A 20,750-nucleotide genomic window follows, 5' to 3' on the forward strand; every position below is an offset into this window, starting at 1 on the left:
ACACCAGGGCCTGTGGCTCTTGCTCAGGCCACTCACATCACACCAGGCCCTGCGCTTCTGGCCGAGGCCATCTTCACCAAACCAGGCCCTGTGCTGCTAGCTGTGGCCATGTACAACACACCAGACCCTGTGCTGGTTCCTGAGGCCATCTTCAACAATCCAGGGCCTGTGCTGTTGGATAAATGCTAAACTGAGCCTTTGGGTTAGGGTATTATGCAAACATGAAGGTAGGGTTATAGGATTGTCTTCGTAACTTCAGGTACTTGCCACCTAATCACCTGAATCCATAAATTGAGACATTGTGCTGGGGCCAGCCGCTTACGGCCATACCACCCTGAGCACGCCCGACCTCGTCTGATCTCGGAAGCTGAGCATGGCTGGGCTTGGTTAGTACTTGGATGGGAGACTGCCTGGGAATACCTGGTGCTGTAAGCCTTTCATTTTCATGTCATTGAACCGCTTTTGATCCAGAGAAGGGGTGTATTAAAAGACCAAAAGCAGCTGCCCATTAATGAGGGCACATTAACGACATTGCTTTTGGCTGTTTTCCAATGTCTTGTGCTGCTAGCTGATGCCACCTACACCACACCAGGGCCTGAGTGACCGGCTGGGGCCACTTACACCACATCAGGGCCTGTGGCTCTGGCTGAGGCCACTTACACCACACCAGGGCCTGTGGCTGCTGGCTGAGGCCACTTACACCACACCAGGGCCTTAGTTGCTATTGAGGCCAATTACACCACACCATGGTCTGTGGCTCTTGCTCAGGCCACTTACACCACACCAGGGCCTGTGGCACTGGCCGAGGCCACTTACACCACACCAGGGCCTGTGGCTGCTGGCTGAGGCCACTTACACCACACAAGGGCCTGTGGCTGCTGGCTGAGGCCACCTACACCACACCAGGGCCTGTGGCTGCTGGCTGAGGCCACCTACACCACACCAGGGCCTGTGGCTCTTGCTCAGGCCACTTACACCACACCAGGGCCTGTGGCTCTTGCTCAGGCCACTTACACCACACCAGGGCCTGTGGCTCTTGCTCAGGCCACTCATATCACACCAGGCCCTGTGCTTCTGGCTGAGGCCACTTACACCACACCAGGGCCTGTGGCTGCTGGCTGAGGCCACTTACACCACACCAGGGCCTGTGGCTGCTGGCTGAGGCGACTTACACCACACCAGGGCCCTTTTGCTGCTGGCTGAGGCCACTTACACCACACCAGGGCCTGTGGCACTGGCTGAGGCCACTTACACCACACCAGGGCCTGTGGCTGCTGACTGAGGCCACCTACACCACACCAGGGCCTTAGTTGCTATTGAGGCCAATTACACCACACCAGGGTCTGTGGCTCTTGCTCAGGCCACTTACACCACACCAGGGCCTGTGGCACTGGCTGAGGCCACTTACACCACACCAGGGCCTGTGGCTGCTGGCTGAGGCCACCTACACCACACCAGGGCCTTAGTTGCTATTGAGGCCAATTACACCACACAAGGGCCTGTGGCTGCTGGCTGAGGCCACCTACTCCACACCAGGGCCTGTGGCTGCTGGCTGAGGCCACTTACACCACACCAGGGCCCTTTTGCTGCTGGCTGAGGCCATTTACACCACACCAGGGTCTGTGGCTCTTGCTCAGGCCACTTACACCACACCAGGGCCTGTGGCACTGGCTCAGGCCGCTTAGACCACACCAGGGCCTGTGGCTGCTGGCTGAGGCGACTTACACCACACCAGGGCCTGTTGCTGCTGGCTGAGGCCACTTACACCACACCAGGGACTGTGGCTTCTGGCTGAGGTGACTTACACCACACCAGGGCCTGTGGCTGCTGGCTGAGGCCACTTACACCACACCAGGGCCTGTGGCTCTTGCTCAGGCCACTTACACCACACCAGGGCCTGTGGCTCTTGCTCAGGCCACTCACATCACACCAGGCCCTGCTCTTCTGGCCGAGGCCATCTTCACCAAACCAGGCCCTGTGCTGCTAGCTGTGGCCATGTACAACACACCAGGCCCTGTGCTGGTTCCTGAGGCCATCTTCAACAATCCAGGGCCTGTGCTGTTGGATAAATGCTAAACTGAGCCTTTGGGTTAGGGTATTATGCAAACATGCAGGTATGGTTATAGGATTGTCTTCGTAACTTCAGGTACTTGCCACCTAATCACTTGAATCCATAAATTGAGTCATTGTGCTGGGGCCAGCAGCTTACGGCCATACCACCCTGAGCACGCCCGACCTCGTCTGATCTCGGAAGCTAAGCAGGGCTGGGCTTGGTTAGTACTTGGATAGGAGACTGCCTGGGAATACCTGGTGCTGTAAGCCTTTGATTTTCATGTCATTGAACCGCTTTTGATCCAGAGAAGGGGTGTATTAAAAGACCAAAAGCAGCTGCCCACTAATGAGGGCACATTAACGACATTGCTTTTGGCTGTTTTCCAATGTCTTGTGCTGCTAGCTGATGCCACCTACACCACACCAGGGCCTGAGTGACCGGCTGGGGCCACTTACACCACATCAGGGCCTGTGGCTCTGGCTGAGGCCACTTACACCACACCAGGGCCTGTGGCTGCTGGCTGAGGCCACCTACACCACACCAGGGCCTTAGTTGCTATTGAGGCCAATTACACCACACCAGGGTCTGTGGCTCTTGCTCAGGCCACTTACACCACACCAGGCCTGTGGCACTTGCTCAGGCCACTTACACCACACCAGGGCCTGTGGCTGCTGGCTGAGGCCACTTACACCACACCAGGGCCTGTGGCTGCTGGCTGAGGCCACCTACACCACACCAGGGCATTAGTTGCTATTGAGGCCAATTACACCACACCAGGGTCTGTGGCTCTTGCTCAGGCCACTTACACCACACCAGGGCCTGTGGCTCTTGCTCAGGCCACTTACACCACACCAGTGCCTGTGGCTGCTGGCTGAGGCCACTTACACCACACCAGGGCCTGTGGCTGCTGGCTGAGGCCACCTACACCACACCAGGGCCTGTGGCTGCTGGCTGAGGCCACCTACACCACACCAGGGCCTGTGGCTGCTGGCTGAGGCCACTTACACCACACCAGTGCCTGTGGCTTCTGGCTGAGGCGACTTACACCACACCAGGGCCTGTGGCTGCTGGCTGAGGCCACTTACACCACACCAAGGCCTGTGGCTCTTGCTCAGGCCACTCACATCACACCAGGCCCTGCGCTTCTGGCCGAGGCCATCTTCACCAAACCAGGCCCTGTGCTGCTTGCTGTGGCCATGTACAACACACCAGGCCCTGTGCTGGTTCCTGAGGCCATCTTCAACAATCCAGGGCCTGTGCTGTTGGATAAATGCCAAACTGAGCCTTTGGGTTAGGGTATTATGCAAACATGCAGGTATGGTTATAGCATTGTCTTCGTAACTTCAGGTACTTGCCACCTAATCACTTGAATCCATAAATTGAGACATTGTGCTGGAGCCAGCAGCTTACGGCCATACCACCCTGAGCACGCCCGACCTCGTCTGATCTCGGAAGCTAAGCAGGGCTGGGCTTGGTTAGTACTTGGATGGGAGACTGCCTGGGAATACCTGGTGCTGTAAGCCTTTCATTTTCATGTCATTGAACCGCTTTTGATCCAGAGAAGGGGTGTATTAAAAGACCAAAAGCAGCTGCCCATTAATGAGGGCACATTAACGACACTGCTTTTGGCTCTTTTCCAATGTCTTGTGCTGCTAGCTGATGCAACCTACACCACACAAGGGCCTGAGGGACCGGCTGGGGCCACTTACACCACATCAGGGCCTGTGGCTCTGGCTGAGGCCACTTTCACCACACTAGGGCCTGTGGCTGCTGGCTGAGGCCACCTACACCACACCAGGGCATTAGTTGCTATTGAGGCCAATTACACCACACCAGGGTCTGTGGCTCTTGCTCAGGCCACTTACACCACACCAGGGCCTGTGGCTCTTGCTCAGGCCACTTACACCACACCAGGGCCTGTGGCTGCTGGCTGAGGCCACCTACACCACACCAGGGCATTAGTTGCTATTTAGGCCAATTACACCACACCAGGGTCTGTGGCTCTTGCTCAGGCCACTTAAACCACACCAGGGTCTGTGGCTCTTGCTCAGGCCACTTACACCACACCAGGGCCTGTGGCTCTTGCTCAGGCCACTTACACCACACCAGTGCCTGTGGCTGCTGGCTGAGGCCACTTACACCACACCAGGGCCTGTGGCTGCTGGCTGAGGCCACCTACACCACACCAGGGCCTGTGGCTGCTGGCTGAGGCCACCTACACCACACCAGGGCCTGTGGCTGCTGGCTGAGGCCACTTACACCACACCAGGGCCTGTGGCTGCTGGCTGAGGCCACTTACACCACACCAGTGCCTGTGGCTTCTGGCTGAGGCGACTTACACCACACCAGGGCCTGTGGCTGCTGGCTGAGGCCACTTACACCACACCAAGGCCTGTGGCTCTTGCTCAGGCCACTCACATCACACCAGGCCCTGCGCTTCTGGCCGAGGCCATCTTCACCAAACCAGGCCCTGTGCTCCTTGCTGTGGCCATGTACAACTCACCAGGCCCTGTGCTGGTTCCTGAGGCCATCTTCAACAATCCAGGGCCTGTGCTGTTGGATAAATGCCAAACTGAGCCTTTGGGTTAGGGTATTATGCAAACATGCAGGTATGGTTATAGCATTGTCTTCGTAACTTCAGGTACTTGCCACCTAATCACTTGAATCCATAAATTGAGACATTGTGCTGGAGCCAGCAGCTTACGGCCATACCACCCTGAGCATGCCCGACCTCGTCTGATCTCGGAAGCTAAGCAGGGCTGGGCTTGGTTAGTACTTGGATGGGAGACTGCCTGGGAATACCTGGTGCTGTAAGCCTTTCATTTTCATGTCATTGAACCGCTTTTGATCCAGAGAAGGGGTGTATTAAAAGACCAAAAGCAGCTGCCCATTAATGAGGGCACATTAACGACACTGCTTTTGGCTGTTTTCCAATGTCTTGTGCTGCTAGCTGATGCCACCTACACCACACCAGGGCCTGTGGCTGCTGGCTGAGGCCACCTACACCACACCAGGGCCTTATTTGCTATTGAGGCCACTTACACCACACCAGGGCCTGTGGCTCTGGCTTAGGCCACTTACACCACACCAGGGCCTGTGGCACTGGCTGAGGCCACTTAGACCACACCAGGGCCTGTGGCTGCTGGCTGAGGCCACTCACACCACACCAGGGCCTGTGGCTGCTAGCTGAGGCCACTTACACCAAACCAGGGCCTGTGGCTGCTTGCTGAGGCCATCTTCACCAAACCAGGCCCTGTGCTGCTTGCTGTGGCCATGTAAAACACACCAGGTCCTGTGCTGGTTCTTGAGGCCATCTTCAACAATCCAGGGCCTGTGCTGTTGGATAAATGCCAAACTGAGCCTTTTGGTTAGGGTATTATGCAAACATGCAGGTATGGTTATAGGATTGTCTTCGTAACTTCAGGTACTTGCCACCTAATCACTTGAATCCATAAATTGAGACATTGTGCTGGGGCCAGCAGCTTACGGCCATACCACCCTGAGCACGCCCGACCTCGTCTGATCTCGGAAGCTAAGCAGGGCTGGGCTTGGTTAGTACTTGGATGGGAAACTGCCTGGGAATACCTGGTGCTGTAAGCCTTTCATTTTCATGTCATTGAACCGCTTTTGATCCAGAGAAGGGGTGTATTAAAAGACCAGAAGCAGCTCCCCATTAATGAGGGCACATTAACGACATTGCTTTTGGCTGTTTTCCAATGTCTTGTGCTGCTAGCTGATGCCACCTACACCACACCAGGGCCTGAGTGACCGGCTGGGGCCACTTACACCACATCAGGGCCTGTTGCTCTGGCTGAGGCCACTTACACCACACCAGGGCCTGTGGCTGCTGGCTGAGGCCACCTACACCACACCAGGGCCTTAGTTGCTATTGAGGCCAATTACACCACACCAGGGTATGTGGCTCTTGCTCAGGCCACTTACACCACACCAGGGCCTTAGTTGCTATTGAGGCCAATTACACCACACCAGGGCCTGTGGCTCTTGCTCAGGCCACTCACATCACACCAGGCCCTGCGCTTCTGGCCGAGGCCATCTTCACCAAACCAGGCCCTGTGCTGCTAGCTGTGGCCATGTACAACACACCAGACCCTGTGCTGGTTCCTGAGGCCATCTTCAACAATCCAGGGCCTGTGCTGTTGGATAAATGCTAAACTGAGCCTTTGGGTTAGGGTATTATGCAAACATGAAGGTAGGGTTATAGGATTGTCTTCGTAACTTCAGGTACTTGCCACCTAATCACCTGAATCCATAAATTGAGACATTGTGCTGGGGCCAGCCGCTTACGGCCATACCACCCTGAGCACGCCCGACCTCGTCTGATCTCGGAAGCTGAGCATGGCTGGGCTTGGTTAGTACTTGGATGGGAGACTGCCTGGGAATACCTGGTGCTGTAAGCCTTTCATTTTCATGTCATTGAACCGCTTTTGATCCAGAGAAGGGGTGTATTAAAAGACCAAAAGCAGCTGCCCATTAATGAGGGCACATTAACGACATTGCTTTTGGCTCTTTTCCAATGTCTTGTGCTGCTAGCTGATGCCACCTACACCACACCAGGGCCTGAGTGACCGGCTGGGGCCACTTACACCACATCAGGGCCTGTGGCTCTGGCTGAGGCCACTTACACCACACCAGGGCCTGTGGCTGCTGGCTGAGGCCACCTACACCACACCAGGGCCTTAGTTGCTATTGAGGCCAATTACACCACACCAGGGTCTGTGGCTCTTGCTCAGGCCACTTACACCACACCAGGCCTGTGGCACTTGCTCAGGCCACTTACACCACACCAGGGCCTGTGGCTGCTGGCTGAGGCCACTTACACCACACCAGGGCCTGTGGCTGCTGGCTGAGGCCACCTACACCACACCAGGGCATTAGTTGCTATTGAGGCCAATTACACCACACCAGGGTCTGTGGCTCTTGCTCAGGCCACTTACACCACACCAGGGCCTGTGGCTCTTGCTCAGGCCACTTACACCACACCAGGGCCTGTGGCTGCTGGCTGAGGCCACTTACACCACACCAGGGCCTGTGGCTGCTGGCTGAGGCCACCTACACCACACCAGGGCCTGTGGCTGCTGGCTGAGGCCACCTACACCACACCAGGGCCTGTGGCTGCTGGCTGAGGCCACTTACACCACACCAGTGCCTGTGGCTTCTGGCTGAGGCGACTTACACCACACCAGGGCCTGTGGCTGCTGGCTGAGGCCACTTACACCACACCAAGGCCTGTGGCTCTTGCTCAGGCCACTCACATCACACCAGGCCCTGCGCTTCTGGCCGAGGCCATCTTCACCAAACCAGGCCCTGTGCTGCTTGCTGTGGCCATGTACAACACACCAGGCCCTGTGCTGGTTCCTGAGGCCATCTTCAACAATCCAGGGCCTGTGCTGTTGGATAAATGCCAAACTGAGCCTTTGGGTTAGGGTATTATGCAAACATGCAGGTATGGTTATAGCATTGTCTTCGTAACTTCAGGTACTTGCCACCTAATCACTTGAATCCATAAATTGAGACATTGTGCTGGAGCCAGCAGCTTACGGCCATACCACCCTGAGCAGGCCCGACCTCGTCTGATCTCGGAAGCTAAGCAGGGCTGGGCTTGGTTAGTACTTGGATGGGAGACTGCCTGGGAATACCTGGTGCTGTAAGCCTTTGATTTTCATGTCATTGAACCGCTTTTGATCCAGAGAAGGGGTGTATTAAAAGACCAAAAGCAGCTGCCCATTAATGAGGGCACATTAACGACACTGCTTTTGGCTCTTTTCCAATGTCTTGTGCTGCTAGCTGATGCAACCTACACCACACAAGGGCCTGAGTGACCGGCTGGGGCCACTTACACCACATCAGGGCCTTTGGCTCTGGCTGAGGCCACTTTCACCACACCAGGGCCTGTGGCTGCTGGCTGAGGCCACCTACACCACACCAGGGCATTAGTTGCTATTGAGGCCAATTACACCACACCAGGGTCTGTGGCTCTTGCTCAGGCCACTTACACCACACCAGGGCCTGTGGCTCTTGCTCAGGCCACTTACACCACACCAGGGCCTGTGGCTGCTGGCTGAGGCCACCTACACCACACCAGGGCATTAGTTGCTATTGAGGGCAATTACACCACACCAGGGTCTGTGGCTCTTGCTCAGGCCACTTACACCACACCAGGGCCTGTGGCACTGGCTGAGGCCACTTACACCACACCAGGGCCTGTGGCTGCTGGCTGAGGCCACCTACACCACACCAGGGCCTTAGTTGCTATTGAGGCCAATTACACCACACAAGGGCCTGTGGCTGCTGGCTGAGGCCACCTACTCCACACCAGGGCCTGTGGCTGCTGGCTGAGGCCACTTACACCACACCAGGGCCCTTTTGCTGCTGGCTGAGGCCATTTACACCACACCAGGGTCTGTGGCTCTTGCTCAGGCCACTTACACCACACCAGGGCCTGTGGCACTGGCTCAGGCCGCTTAGACCACACCAGGGCCTGTGGCTGCTGGCTGAGGCGACTTACATCACACCAGGGTCTGTGGCTCTTGCTCAGGCCACTTACACCACACCAGGGCCTGTGGCACTGGCTGAGGCCACTTACACCACACCAGGGCCTGTGGCTGCTGGCTGAGGCCACTTACACCACACCAGGGCCTGTGGCTGCTGGTTGAGGCCACTTACACCACACCAGGGCCTGTGGCTGCTGGCTGAGGCCACCTACACCACACCAGGGCCTGTGGCTGCTGGCTGAGGCCACTTACACCACACCAGTGCCTGTGGCTGCTGGCTGAGGCCACTTACACCACACCAAGGCCTGTGGCTCTTGCTCAGGCCACTCACATCACACCAGGCCCTGCGCTTCTGGCCGAGGCCATCTTCACCAAACCAGGCCCTGTGGCTCTTGCTCAGGCCACTTACACCACACCAGGGCCTGTGGCTCTGGCTTAGGCCACTTACACCACAGAAGGGCCTGTGGCACTTGCTCAGGCCACTTACACCACACCAGGGCCTGTGGCTGCTGGCTGAGGCCACTTACACCACACCAGGGCCTGTGGCTCTTACTCAGGCCACTTACACCACACCAGGGCCTGTGGCACTGGCTGAGGCCACTTAGACCACACCAGGGCCTGTGGCTGCTGGCTGAGGCCACTTACACCACACCAGGGCCTGTGGCTGCTGGCTTAGGCCACTTACACCAAACCAGGGCCTGTGGCTGCTTGCTGAGGCCATCTTCACCAAACCAGGCCCTGTGCTGCTTGCTGTGGCCATGTAAAACACACCAGGTCCTGTGCTGGTTCTTGAGGCCATCTTCAACAATCCAGGGCCTGTGCTGTTGGATAAATGCCAAACTGAGCCTTTGGGTTAGGGTATTATGCAAACATGCAGGTATGGTTATAGGATTGTCTTCGTAACTTCAGGTACTTGCCACCTAATCACTTGAATCCATAAATTGAGACATTGTGCTGGGGCCAGCATCTTACGGCCATACCACCCTGAGCACGCCCGACCTCGTCTGATCTCGGAAGCTAAGCAGGGCTAGGCTTGGTTAGTACTTGGATGGGAGACTGCCTGGGAATACCTGGTGCTGTAAGCCTTTCATTTTCATGTCATTGAACCGCTTTTGATCCAGAGAAGGGGTGTATTAAAAGACCAAAAGCAGCTCCCCATTAATGAGGGCACATTAACGACATTGCTTTTGGCTGTTTTCCAATGTCTTGTGCTGCTAGCTGATGCCACTTACACCACACCAGGGCCTGTGGCTGCTGGCTGAGGCCACTTACACCACACCAGGGCCTGTGGCTGCTGGCTGAGGCCACCTACACCACACCAGGGCCTTAGTTGCTATTGAGGCCAATTACACCACACAAGGGCCTGTGGCTGCTGGCTGAGGCCACCTACACCACACCAGGGCCTGTGGCTGCTGGCTGAGGCCACTTACAACACACCAGGGCCTGTGGCTCTTGCTCAGGCCACTCATATCACACCAGGCCCTGTGCTTCTGGCCGAGGCCATCTTCACCAAACCAGGCCCTGTGCTGCTTGCTGTGGCCATGTACAACACACCAGGCCCTGTGCTGGTTCCTGACGCAATCTTCAACAATCCAGGGCCTGTGCTGTTGGATAAATGCCAAACTGAGCCTTTGGGTTAGGGTATTATGCAAACATGCAGGTATGGTTATAGGATTGTCTTCGTAACTTCAGGTACTTGCCACCTAATCACTTGAATCCATAAATTGAGACATTGTGCTGGGGCCAGCAGCTTACGGCCATACCACCCTGAGCACGCCCGACCTCGTCTGATCTCGGAAGCTAAGCAGGGCTGGGCTTGGTTAGTACTTGGATGGGAGACTGCCTAGGAATACCTGATGCTGTAAGCCTTTCATTTTCATGTCATTGAACCGCTTTTGATCCAGAGAAGGGGTGTATTAAAAGACCAAAAGCAGCTGCCCATTAATGAGGGCACATTAACGACATTGCTTTTGGCTGTTTTCCAATGTCTTGTGCTGCTAGCTGATGCCACCTACACCACACCACGGCCTTATTTGCTGGCTGAGGCCACATACACCAAACCAGGGACTTAGTTGCTATTGAGGCCAATTACACCACACCAGGGCCTGTGGCTCTTGCTCAGGCCACTTACACCACACCAGGGCCTGTGGCTCTTGCTCAGGCCACTTACACCACACCAGGGCCTGTGGCTCTTGCTCAGGCCACTCATATCACGCCAGGCCCTGTGCTTCTGGCCGAGGCCATCTTCACCAAACCAGGCCCTGTGCTGCTTGCTGTGGCCATGTACAACACACCAGGCCCTGTGCTGGTTCCAGAGGCCATCTTCAACAATCCAGGGCCTGTGCTGTTGGATAAATGCCAAACTGAGCCTTTGGGTTAGGGTATTATGCAAACATGCAGGTATGGTTATAGGATTGTCTTCGTAACTTCAGGTACTTGCCACCTAATCACTTGAATCCATAAATTGAGACATTGTGCTGGGGCCATCAGCTTACGGCCATACCACCCTGAGCACGCCTGACCTCGTCTGATCTCGGAAGCTAAGCAGGGCTGGGCTTGGTTAGTACTTGGATGGGAGACTGCCTGGGAATACCTGGTGCTGTAAGCCTTTCATTTTCATGTCATTGAACCGCTTTTGATCCAGAGAAGGGGTGTATTAAAAGACCAAAAGCATCTGCCCATTAATGAGGGCACATTAACGACATTGCTTTTGGCTCTTTTCCAATGTCTTGTGCTGCTAGCTGATGCAACCTACACCACACAAGGGCCTGAGGGACCGGCTGGGGCCACTTACACCACATCAGGGCCTGTGGCTGCTGGCTCAGGCCACTCATATCAAACCAGGTCCTGTGCTTCTGGCCGAGGCCATCTTCACCAAACCAGGCCCTGTGCTGCTAGCTGAGGCGACTTACACCACATCAGGGCCTGTGGCTCTGGCTGAGGCCACTTACACCACACCAGGGCCTGTGGCTGCTGGCTGAGGCCAGTTACACCACACCAGGGCCTGTGGCTGCTGGCTGAGGCCACATACACCACACCAGGGCCTTAGTTGCTATTGAGGCCAATTACACCACACCAGGGTCTGTGGCTCTTGCTCAGGCCACTCACATCACACCAGGCCCTGCGCTTCTGGCCACTTACACCACACCAGGGCCTGTGGCTGCTGGCTGAGGCCACCTACACCACACCAGGGCCTGAGTGACCGGCTGGGGCCACTTACACCACATCAGGGCCTGTGGCTCTGGCTGACGCCAGTTACACCACAACAGGGCCTGTGGCTGCTGCCTGAGGCCACTTACACCACACCAGGGCCTTAGTTGCTATTGAGGCCAATTACACCACACCAGGGTCTGTGGCTCTTGCTGGGGCCACTTAGACCACACCAGGGCCTGTGGCTGCTGGCTGAGGCCACTTACACCACACCAGGGCCTGTTGCTGCTGGCTGAGGCTACTTACACCACACCAGTGCCTGTGGCTTCTGGCTGAGGCGACTTACACCACATCAGGGCCTGTGGCTCTGGCTGAGGCCCCTTACACCACACCAGGGCCTGTGGCTGCTGGCTGAGGCCAGTTACACCACACCAGGGCCTGTGGCTGCTGTTTGAGGCCACATACACCACACCAGGGCCTTAGTTGCTATTGAGGCCAATTACACCACACCAGGGTCTGTGGCTCTTGCTCAGGCCACTCACATCACACCAGGCCCTGCGCTTCTGGCCACTTACACCACACCAGGGCCTGTGGCTGCTGGCTGAGGCCACTTACACCATACCAGGGCCTGTGGCTGCTGGCTGAGGCGACTTACACCACACCAGAGCCTGTGGCTGCTGACTGAGGCCACCTACACCACACCAGGGCCTGTGACTGCTGGCTGAGGCCACTTACACCACACCAGGGCCTTAGTTGCTATTGAGGCCACTTACACCACACCAGGGCCTGTGGCTCTGGCTGAGACCACTTACACCACATCAGGGCCTTATTTGCTATTGAGGCCAGTTACACCACACCAGGGCCTGTGGCTCTGGCTGAGGCCACTTACACCACACCAGGGCCTGTGGCTGCTGGCTGATTCCACTTACACCACACCAGGGCCTGTGGCTCTGGCTGAGGCCACTTACACCACACCAGGGCCTGTGGCTGCTGGCTGAGGCCACATACACCACACCAGGGCCTTAGTTGCTATTGAGGCCATTTACACCACACCAGGGTCTGTGGCTCTTGCTCAGGCCACTTACACCACACCAGGGCCTGTGGCACTGGCTGAGGCCACTTAGACCACACCAGGGCCTGTGGCTGCTGGCTGAGGTGACTTACACCACACCATGGCCTGTGGCTGCTGGCTGAGGCCACTTACACCACACCAGGGCCTGTGGCTCTTGCTCAGGCCACTCATATCACACCAGGCCCTGCTCTTCTGGCCGAGGCCATCTTCACCAAACCAGGCCCTGTGCTGCTAGCTGTGGCCATGTACAACACACCAGGCCCTGTGCTGGTTCCTGAGGCCATCTTCAACAATCCAGGGCCTGTGCTGTTGGATAAATGCTAAACTGAGCCTTTGGGTTAGGGTATTATGCAAACATGCAGGTATGGTTATAGGATTCTCTTCGTAACTTCAGGTACTTGCCACCTAATCACTTGAATCCATAAATTGAGACATTGTGCTGGGGCCAGCATCTTACGGCCATACCACCCTGAGCACGCCCGACCTCGTCTGATCTCGGAAGCTGAGCAGGGCTGGGCTTGGTTAGTACTTGGATGGGAGACTCCCTGGGAATACCTGGTGCTGTAAGCCTTTCATTTTCATGTCATTGAACCGCTTTTGATCCAGAGAAGGGGTGTATTAAAAGACCAAAAGCAGCTGCCCATTAATGAGGGCACATTAACGACATTGCTTTTGGCTCTTTTCCAATGTCTTGTGCTGCTAGCTGATGCCACCTACACCACACCACGGCCTTATTTGCTGGCTGAGGCCACATACACCACATCAGGGCCTTAGTTGCTATTGAGGCCAATTACACCACACCAGGGCCTGTTGTTCTGGCTGAGGCCAGTTACACCACACCAGAGCCTGTGGCTGCTGGCTGAAGCCACTTACACCACACCAGGGCCTTAGATGCTATTTAGGCCACTTACACCACACCAGGGCCTGTGGCTCTTGCTCAGGCCAGTTACACCACATCAGGGCCTGTGGCTTCTGGCTGAGGCCACTTACACCACACAAGGGCCTGTGGCTGCTGGCTGAGGCCACCTACACCACACCAGGGCCTTAGTTCCTATTGAGGCCAATTACACCACACCAGGGTCTGTGGCTCTTGCTCAGGCCACTTACACCACACCAGGGCCTGTGGCACTGGCTGAGGCCACTTACACCACACCAGGGCCTGTGGCTGCTGGCTGAGGCCACTTACACCACACAAGGGCCTTTGGCTGCTGGCTGAGGCCACCTACACCACACCAGGGCCTGTGGCTGCTGGCTGAGACCACTTACACCACACCAGGGCCTGTGGCTTTTGCTCAGGCCACTTACACCACACCAGGGCCTGTGGCTCTTGCTCAGGCCACTTACACCACACCAGGGCCTGTGGCTGCTGGCTGAGGCCACTTACACCACACCAGGGCCTGTGGCTGCTGGCTGAGGCCACTTACACCACACCAGGGCCTGTGGCGGCTGGCTGAGGCCACCTACACCACACCAGGGCCTGAGTGACCGGCTGGGGCCACTTACACCACATCAGGGCCTGTGGCTCTGGCTGAGGCCAGTTACACCACAACAGGGACTGTGGCTGCTGCCTGAGGCCACATACACCACATCAGGGCCTTAGTTGCTATTGAGGCCAATTACACCACACCAGGGTCTGTGGCTCTTGCTGAGGCCACTTAGACCACACCAGGGCCTGTGGCTGCTGGCTGAGGCCACTTACACCACACCAGGGCCTGTGGCTGCTGGCTGAGACCACCTAAACCACACCAGGGCCTGTGGCTGCTTGCTGAGGCGACTTACACCACACCAGGGCCTGTTGCTGCTGGCTGAGGCCACTTACACCACACCAGTGCCTGTGGCTTCTGGCTGAGGCGACTTACACCACACCAGGGCCTGTTGCTGCTGGCTGAGGCCACTTACAACACACCAGGGCCTGTGGCTGCTGGCTGAGGCCACTTACACCACACCAGGGCCTGTGGCTGCTGGCTCAGGCCACTCATATCAAACCAGGTCCTGTGCTTCTGGCCGAGGCCATCTTCACCAAACCAGGCCCTATGCTGCTAGCTGAGGCGACTTACACCACATCAGGGCCTGTGGCTCTGGCTGAGGCCACTTACACCACACCAGGGCCTGTGGCTGCTGGCTGAGGCCAGTTACACCACACCAGGGCCTGTGGCTGGTGGCTGAGGCCACAAACACCACACCAGGGCCTTAGTTGCTATTGGGGCCAATTACACCACACCAGGGTCTGTGGCTCTTGCTCAGGCCACTCACATCACACCAGGCCCTGCGCTTCTGGCCACTTACACCACACCAGGGCCTGTGGCTGCTGGCTGAGGCCACTTACACCATACCAGGGCCTGTGGCTGTTGGCTGAGGCGACTTACACCACACCAGAGCCTGTGGCTGCTGGCTGAGGCCACCTACACCACACCAGGGCCTTAGTTGCTATTGAGGCCACTTACACCACACCAGGGCCTGTGGCTCTGGCTGAGGCCACTTACACCACACCAGGGCCTTATTTGCTATTCAGGCCAGTTACACCACACCAGGGCCTGTGGCTCTGGCTCAGGCCACTTACACCACACCAGGGCCTGTGGCTGCTGGCTGATTCCACTTACACCACACCAGGGCCTGTGGCTCTTGCTCAGGCCACTCATATCACACCAGGCCCTGTGCTTCTGGCCGAGGCCATCTTCACCAAACCAGGCCCTGTGCTGCTTGCTGTGGCCATGTACAACACACCAGGCCCTGTGCTGGTTCCTGAGGCCATCTTCAACAATCCAGGACCTGTGCTGTTGGATAAATGCTAAACTGAGCCTTTGGGTTAGGGTATTATGCAAACATGCAGGTAGGGTTATAGGATTGTCTTCGTAACTTCAGGTACTTGCCACCTAATCACTTGAATCCATAAATTGAGACATTGTGCTGGGGCCAGCAGCTTACGGCCATACCACCCTGAGCACGCCTGACCTCGTCTGATCTCGAAAGCTAAGCAGGGCTGTGCTTGGTTAGTACTTGGATGGGAGACTACCTGGGAATACCTGGTGCTGTAAGCCTTTCCTTTTCCTGTCATTGAACCGCTTTTGATCCAGAAAAGGGGTGTATTAAAAGACCAAAAGCAGCTGCCCATTAATGAGGGCACATTAACGACATTGCTTTTGGCTCTTTTCCAATGTCTTGTGCTGCTAGCTGATGCCACCTACACCACACCAGGGCCTGAGTGACCGGCTGGGGCCACTTACACCACATCAGGGCCTGAGGCTGCTGGCTGAGGCCACATACACCACACCAGGGCCTTAGTTGCTATTGAGGCCATTTACACCACACCAGGGTCTGTGGCTCTTGCTCAGGCCACTTACACCACACCAGGGCCTGTGGCACTGGCTCAGGCCGCTTAGACCACACCAGGGCCTGTGGCTGCTGGCGGAGGCGACTTACACCACACCAGGGCCTGTTGCTGCTGGCTGAGGCCACTTAAACCACACCAGGGACTGTGGCTTGTGGCTGAGGTGACTTACACCACACCAGGGCCTGTGGCTGCTGGCTGAGGCCACTTACACCACACCAGGGCCTGTGGCTCTTGCTCAGGCCACTTACACCACACCAGGGCCTGTGGCTCTTGCTCAGGCCACTCACATCACACCAGGCCCTGCTCTTCTGGCCGAGGCCATCTTCACCAAACCAGGCCCTGTGCTGCTAGCTGTGGCCATGTACAACACACCAGGCCCTGTGCTGGTTCCTGAGGCCATCTTCAACAATCCAGGGCCTGTGCTGTTGGATAAATGCCAAACTGAGCCTTTGGGTTAGGGTATTATGCAAACATGCAGGTATGGTTATAGGATTGTCTTCGTAACTTCAGGTACTTGCCACCTATTCACTTGAATCCATAAATTGAGACATTGTGCTGGAGCCAGCAGCTTACGGCCATACCACCCTGAGCACGCCCGACCTCGTCTGATCTCGGAAGCTAAGCAGGGCTGGGCTTGGTTAGTACTTGGATGGGAGACTGCCTGGGAATACCTGGTGCTGTAAGCCTTTCATTTTCATGTCATTGAACCGCTTTTGATCCAGAGAAGGGGTGTATTAAAAGACCAAAAGCAGCTGCCCATTAATGAGGGCACATTAACGACACTGCTTTTGGCTCTTTTCCAATGTCTTGTGCTGCTAGCTGATGCCACCTACACCACACCAGGGCCTGAGTGACCGGCTGGGGCCACTTACACCACATCAGGGCCTGTGGCTCCAGCTGAGGCCACTTACACCACACCAGGGCCTGTGGCTGCTGGCTGAGGCCAATTACACCACACCAGAGCCTGTGGCTGCTGGCTGAAGCCACTTACACCACACCAGGGCCTTAGTTGCTATTGAGGCCACTTACACCACACCAGGGCCTGTGGCTGCTGGCTGAGGCCACCTACACCACACCAGGGCCTGTGGCTGATGGCTGTGGCGACTTACACCACACCAGGGCCCTTTTGCTGCTGGCTGAGGCCACTTACACCACACCAGTGCCTGTGGCTTCTGGCTGAGGCGACTTACACCACACCAGGGCCTGTGGCTGCTGGCTGAGGCCACTTACACCACACCAGGGCCTGTGGCTCTTGCTCAGGCCACTCACATCACACCAGGGCCTTATTTGCTATTGAGGCCACTTACACCACACCAGGGCCTGTGGCTCTGGCTTAGGCCACTTACACCACACCAGGGCCTGTGGCACTTGCTCAGGCCACTTACACCACACCAGGGCCTGTGGCTCTTGCGCAGGCCACTCACATCACACCAGGCCCTGCGCTTCTGGCCGAGGCCATCTTCACCAAACCAGGCCCTGTGCTGCTTGCTGTGGCCATGTACAACACACCAGGCCCTGTGCTGGTTCCTGAGGCCATCTTCAACAATCCAGGGCCTGTGCTGTTGGATAAATGCCAAACTGAGCCTTTGGGTTAGGGTATTATGCAAACATGCAGGTATGGTTATAGGATTGTCTTCATAACTTCAGGTACTTGCCACCTAATCACTTGAATCCATAAATTGAGACATTGTGCTGGAGCCAGCAGCTTACGGCCATACCACCCTGAGCACGCCCGACCTCGTCTGATCTCGGAAGCTAAGCAGGGCTGGGCTTGGTTAGTACTTGGATGGGAGACTGCCTGGGAATACCTGGTGCTGTAAGCCTTTCATTTTCATGTCATTGAACCGCTTTTGATCCAGAGAAGGGGTGTATTAAAAGACCAAAAGCAGCTGCCCATTAATGAGGGCACATTAACGACACTGCTTTTGGCTCTTTTCCAATGTCTTGTGCTGCTAGCTGATGCCACCTACACCACACCAGGGCCTGAGTGACCGGCTGGGGCCACTTACACCACATCAGGGCCTGTGGCTCCAGCTGAGGCCACTTACACCACACCAGGGCCTGTGGCTGCTGGCTGAGGCCAATTACACCACACCAGAGCCTGTGGCTGCTGGCTGAAGCCACTTACACCACACCAGGGCCTTAGTTGCTATTGAGGCCACTTACACCACACCAGGGCCTGTGCCTGCTGGCTGAGGCCACCTACACCACACCAGGGCCTGTGGCTTCTGGCTGAGGCGACTTACACCACACCAGGGCCTGTGGCTGCTGGCTGAGGCCACTTACACCACACCAGGGCCTGTGGCTCTTGCTCAGGCCACTCACATCACACCAGGGCCTTATTTGCTATTGACGCCACTTACACCACACCAGGGCCTGTGGCTCTGGCTTAGGCCACTTACACCACACCAGGGCCTGTGGCACTTGCTCAGGCCACTTACACCACACCAGGGCCTGTGGCTGCTGGCTGAGGCCACTTACACCACACCAGGGCCTGTGGCACTGGCTGAGGCCACTTAGACCACACCAGGGCCTGTGGCTGCTGGCTGAGGCCACTTACACCACACCAGGGCCTGTGGCTGCTGGCTGAGGCCACTTACACCAAACCAGGGCCTGTGGCTGCTTGCTGAGGCCACTTACACTACACCAGGGCCTGTGGCACTGGCTGAGGCCACTTACACCACACCAGGGCCTTAGTTGCTATTGAGGCCAATTACACCACACCATGGTCTGTGGCTCTTGCTCAGGCCACTTACACCACACCAGGCCTGTGGCTGCTGGCTGCTGGCTGAGGCCACTTACACCACACAAGGGCCTGTGGCTGCTGGCTGAGGCCACTTACACCACACCAGGGCCTGTGGCTGCTGGCTGAGGCCACTTACACCACACCAGGGCCTGTGGCTGCTGGCTGAGGCCACCTACACCACACCAGGGCATTAGTTGCTATTGAGGCCAATTACACCACACCAGGGTCTGTGGCTCTTGCTCAGGCCACTTACACCACACCAGGGCCCTTTTGCTGCTGGCTGAGGCCACTTACACCACACCAGTGCCTGTGGCTTCTGGCTGAGGCGACTTACACCACACCAGGGCCTGTGGCTGCTGGCTGAGGCCAATTACACCACACCAGGGTGTGTGGCTCTTGCTCAGGCCACTTACACCACACCAGGGCCTGTGGCACTGGCTGAGGCCACCTACACCACACCAGGGCATTAGTTGCTATTGAGGCCAATTACACCACACCAGGGTCTGTGGCTCTTGCTCAGGCCACTTACACCACACCAGGGCCTGTGGCTCTTGCTCAGGCCACTTACACCACACCAGGGCCTGTGGCACTGGCTGAGGCCACTTACACCACACCAGGGCCTGTGGCTGCTGGCTGAGGCCACTTACACCACACCAGGGCCTGTGGCTGCTGGCTGAGGCCACTTACACCACACCAGGGCCCTTTTGCTGCTGGCTGAGGCCACTTACACCACACCAGTGCCTGTGGCTTCTGGCTGAGGCGACTTACACCACACCAGGGCCTGTGGCTGCTGGCTGAGGCCAATTACACCACACCAGGGTCTGTGGCTCTTGCTCAGGCCACTTACACTACACCAGGGCCTGTGGCACTGGCTGAGGCCACTTACACCACACCAGGGCCTGTGGCTGCTGGCTGAGGCCACTTACACTACACCAGGGCCTGTGGCTGCTGGCTGAGGCCACCTACACCACACCAGGGCCTGTGGCTGCTGGCTGAGGCCACTTACACCACACCAGGGCCCTTTTGCTGCTGGCTGAGGCCACTTACACCACACCAGTGCCTGTGGCTGCTGGCTGAGGCGACTTACACCACACCAGGGCCTGTGGCTGCTGGCTGAGGCCACTTACACCACACCAAGGCCTGTGGCTCTTGCTCAGGCCACTCATATCACACCAGGCCCTGTGCTTGTGGCTGCTTGCTGAGGCCATCTTCACCAAACCAGGCCCTGTGCTGCTAGCTGTGGCCATGTACAACACACCAGGCCCTGTGCTGGTTCCTGAGGCCATCTTCAACAATCCAGGGCCTGTGCTGTTGGATAAATGCTAAACTGAGCCTTTGGGTTAGGGTCTTATGCAAACATGCAGGTATGGTTATAGGATTGTCTTCGTAACTTCAGGTACTTGCCACCTAATCACTTGAATCCATAAATTGAGACATTGTGCTGGGGCCAGCAGCTTACGGCCATACCACCCTGAGCACGCCCGACCTCGTCTGATCTTGGAAGCTAAGCAGGGCTGGGCTTGGTTAGTACTTGGATAGGAGACTGCCTCGGAATACCTGGTGCTGTAAGCCTTTCCTTTTCATGTCATTGAACCGCTTTTGATCCAGAGAAGGGGTGTATTAAAAGACCAAAAGCAGCTGCCCATTAATGAGGGCACATTAACGACATTGCTTTTGGCTCTTTTCCAATGTCTTGTTCTGCTAGCTGATGCCACCTACACTACACCAGGGCCTGATTGACCGGTTGGGGCCACTTACACCACATCAGGGCCTGTGGCTCTGGCTGAGGCCACTTACACCACACCAGGGCCTGTGGCTGCTGGATGAGGCCAGTTACACCACAACAGGGCCTGTGGCTGCTGCCTGAGGCCACATACACCACACCA

The 20,750-nt window shown here is 56.9% G+C and overlaps 7 non-coding genes and 8 pseudogenes across 7 annotated transcripts; all 15 read left to right on the forward strand.

Annotated features, from left to right (window-relative positions):
• The first annotated feature begins 316 nt into the window (after positions 1 to 316).
• Positions 317 to 435, forward strand: LOC147329593 (5S ribosomal RNA; annotated as a pseudogene).
• A 1,768-nt stretch (positions 436 to 2,203) lies between these two features.
• Positions 2,204 to 2,322, forward strand: LOC147329594 (5S ribosomal RNA). The gene has a single exon (XR_015129329.1). It is a non-coding gene; the product is annotated as a 5S ribosomal RNA (ribosomal RNA).
• Positions 2,323 to 3,457: 1,135 nt separating this feature from the next.
• LOC147329595 (5S ribosomal RNA) lies at positions 3,458 to 3,576 on the forward strand. The gene has a single exon (XR_015129560.1). It is a non-coding gene; the product is annotated as a 5S ribosomal RNA (ribosomal RNA).
• Positions 3,577 to 4,751: 1,175 nt separating this feature from the next.
• On the forward strand, positions 4,752 to 4,870 carry LOC147329596 (5S ribosomal RNA). The gene has a single exon (XR_015129618.1). It is a non-coding gene; the product is annotated as a 5S ribosomal RNA (ribosomal RNA).
• A 664-nt stretch (positions 4,871 to 5,534) lies between these two features.
• On the forward strand, positions 5,535 to 5,653 carry LOC147329597 (5S ribosomal RNA). Its single transcript, XR_015129598.1, has one exon. It is a non-coding gene; the product is annotated as a 5S ribosomal RNA (ribosomal RNA).
• A 699-nt stretch (positions 5,654 to 6,352) lies between these two features.
• Positions 6,353 to 6,471, forward strand: LOC147329598 (5S ribosomal RNA; annotated as a pseudogene).
• Positions 6,472 to 7,606: 1,135 nt separating this feature from the next.
• Positions 7,607 to 7,725, forward strand: LOC147329599 (5S ribosomal RNA; annotated as a pseudogene).
• Positions 7,726 to 9,531: 1,806 nt separating this feature from the next.
• LOC147329600 (5S ribosomal RNA) lies at positions 9,532 to 9,650 on the forward strand (annotated as a pseudogene).
• Positions 9,651 to 10,314: 664 nt separating this feature from the next.
• On the forward strand, positions 10,315 to 10,433 carry LOC147329601 (5S ribosomal RNA; annotated as a pseudogene).
• A 621-nt stretch (positions 10,434 to 11,054) lies between these two features.
• LOC147329602 (5S ribosomal RNA) lies at positions 11,055 to 11,173 on the forward strand. The gene has a single exon (XR_015129629.1). It is a non-coding gene; the product is annotated as a 5S ribosomal RNA (ribosomal RNA).
• A 2,065-nt stretch (positions 11,174 to 13,238) lies between these two features.
• Positions 13,239 to 13,357, forward strand: LOC147329603 (5S ribosomal RNA; annotated as a pseudogene).
• A 2,349-nt stretch (positions 13,358 to 15,706) lies between these two features.
• On the forward strand, positions 15,707 to 15,825 carry LOC147329604 (5S ribosomal RNA; annotated as a pseudogene).
• An 860-nt stretch (positions 15,826 to 16,685) lies between these two features.
• On the forward strand, positions 16,686 to 16,804 carry LOC147329605 (5S ribosomal RNA). The gene has a single exon (XR_015129561.1). It is a non-coding gene; the product is annotated as a 5S ribosomal RNA (ribosomal RNA).
• Positions 16,805 to 17,822: 1,018 nt separating this feature from the next.
• Positions 17,823 to 17,941, forward strand: LOC147329606 (5S ribosomal RNA). Its single transcript, XR_015129562.1, has one exon. It is a non-coding gene; the product is annotated as a 5S ribosomal RNA (ribosomal RNA).
• Positions 17,942 to 20,317: 2,376 nt separating this feature from the next.
• On the forward strand, positions 20,318 to 20,436 carry LOC147329607 (5S ribosomal RNA; annotated as a pseudogene).
• Positions 20,437 to 20,750: the final 314 nt, after the last annotated feature.

Source organism: Aulonocara sp. 'chitande type north' Nkhata Bay, linkage group LG5, assembly GCF_057382095.1.
Source record: "Aulonocara sp. 'chitande type north' Nkhata Bay isolate Kocher_YH1m ecotype deep benthic linkage group LG5, A_spYH_male_GT1.1, whole genome shotgun sequence".
Lineage (NCBI taxonomy): Eukaryota > Metazoa > Chordata > Actinopteri > Cichliformes > Cichlidae > Aulonocara > Aulonocara sp. 'chitande type north' Nkhata Bay.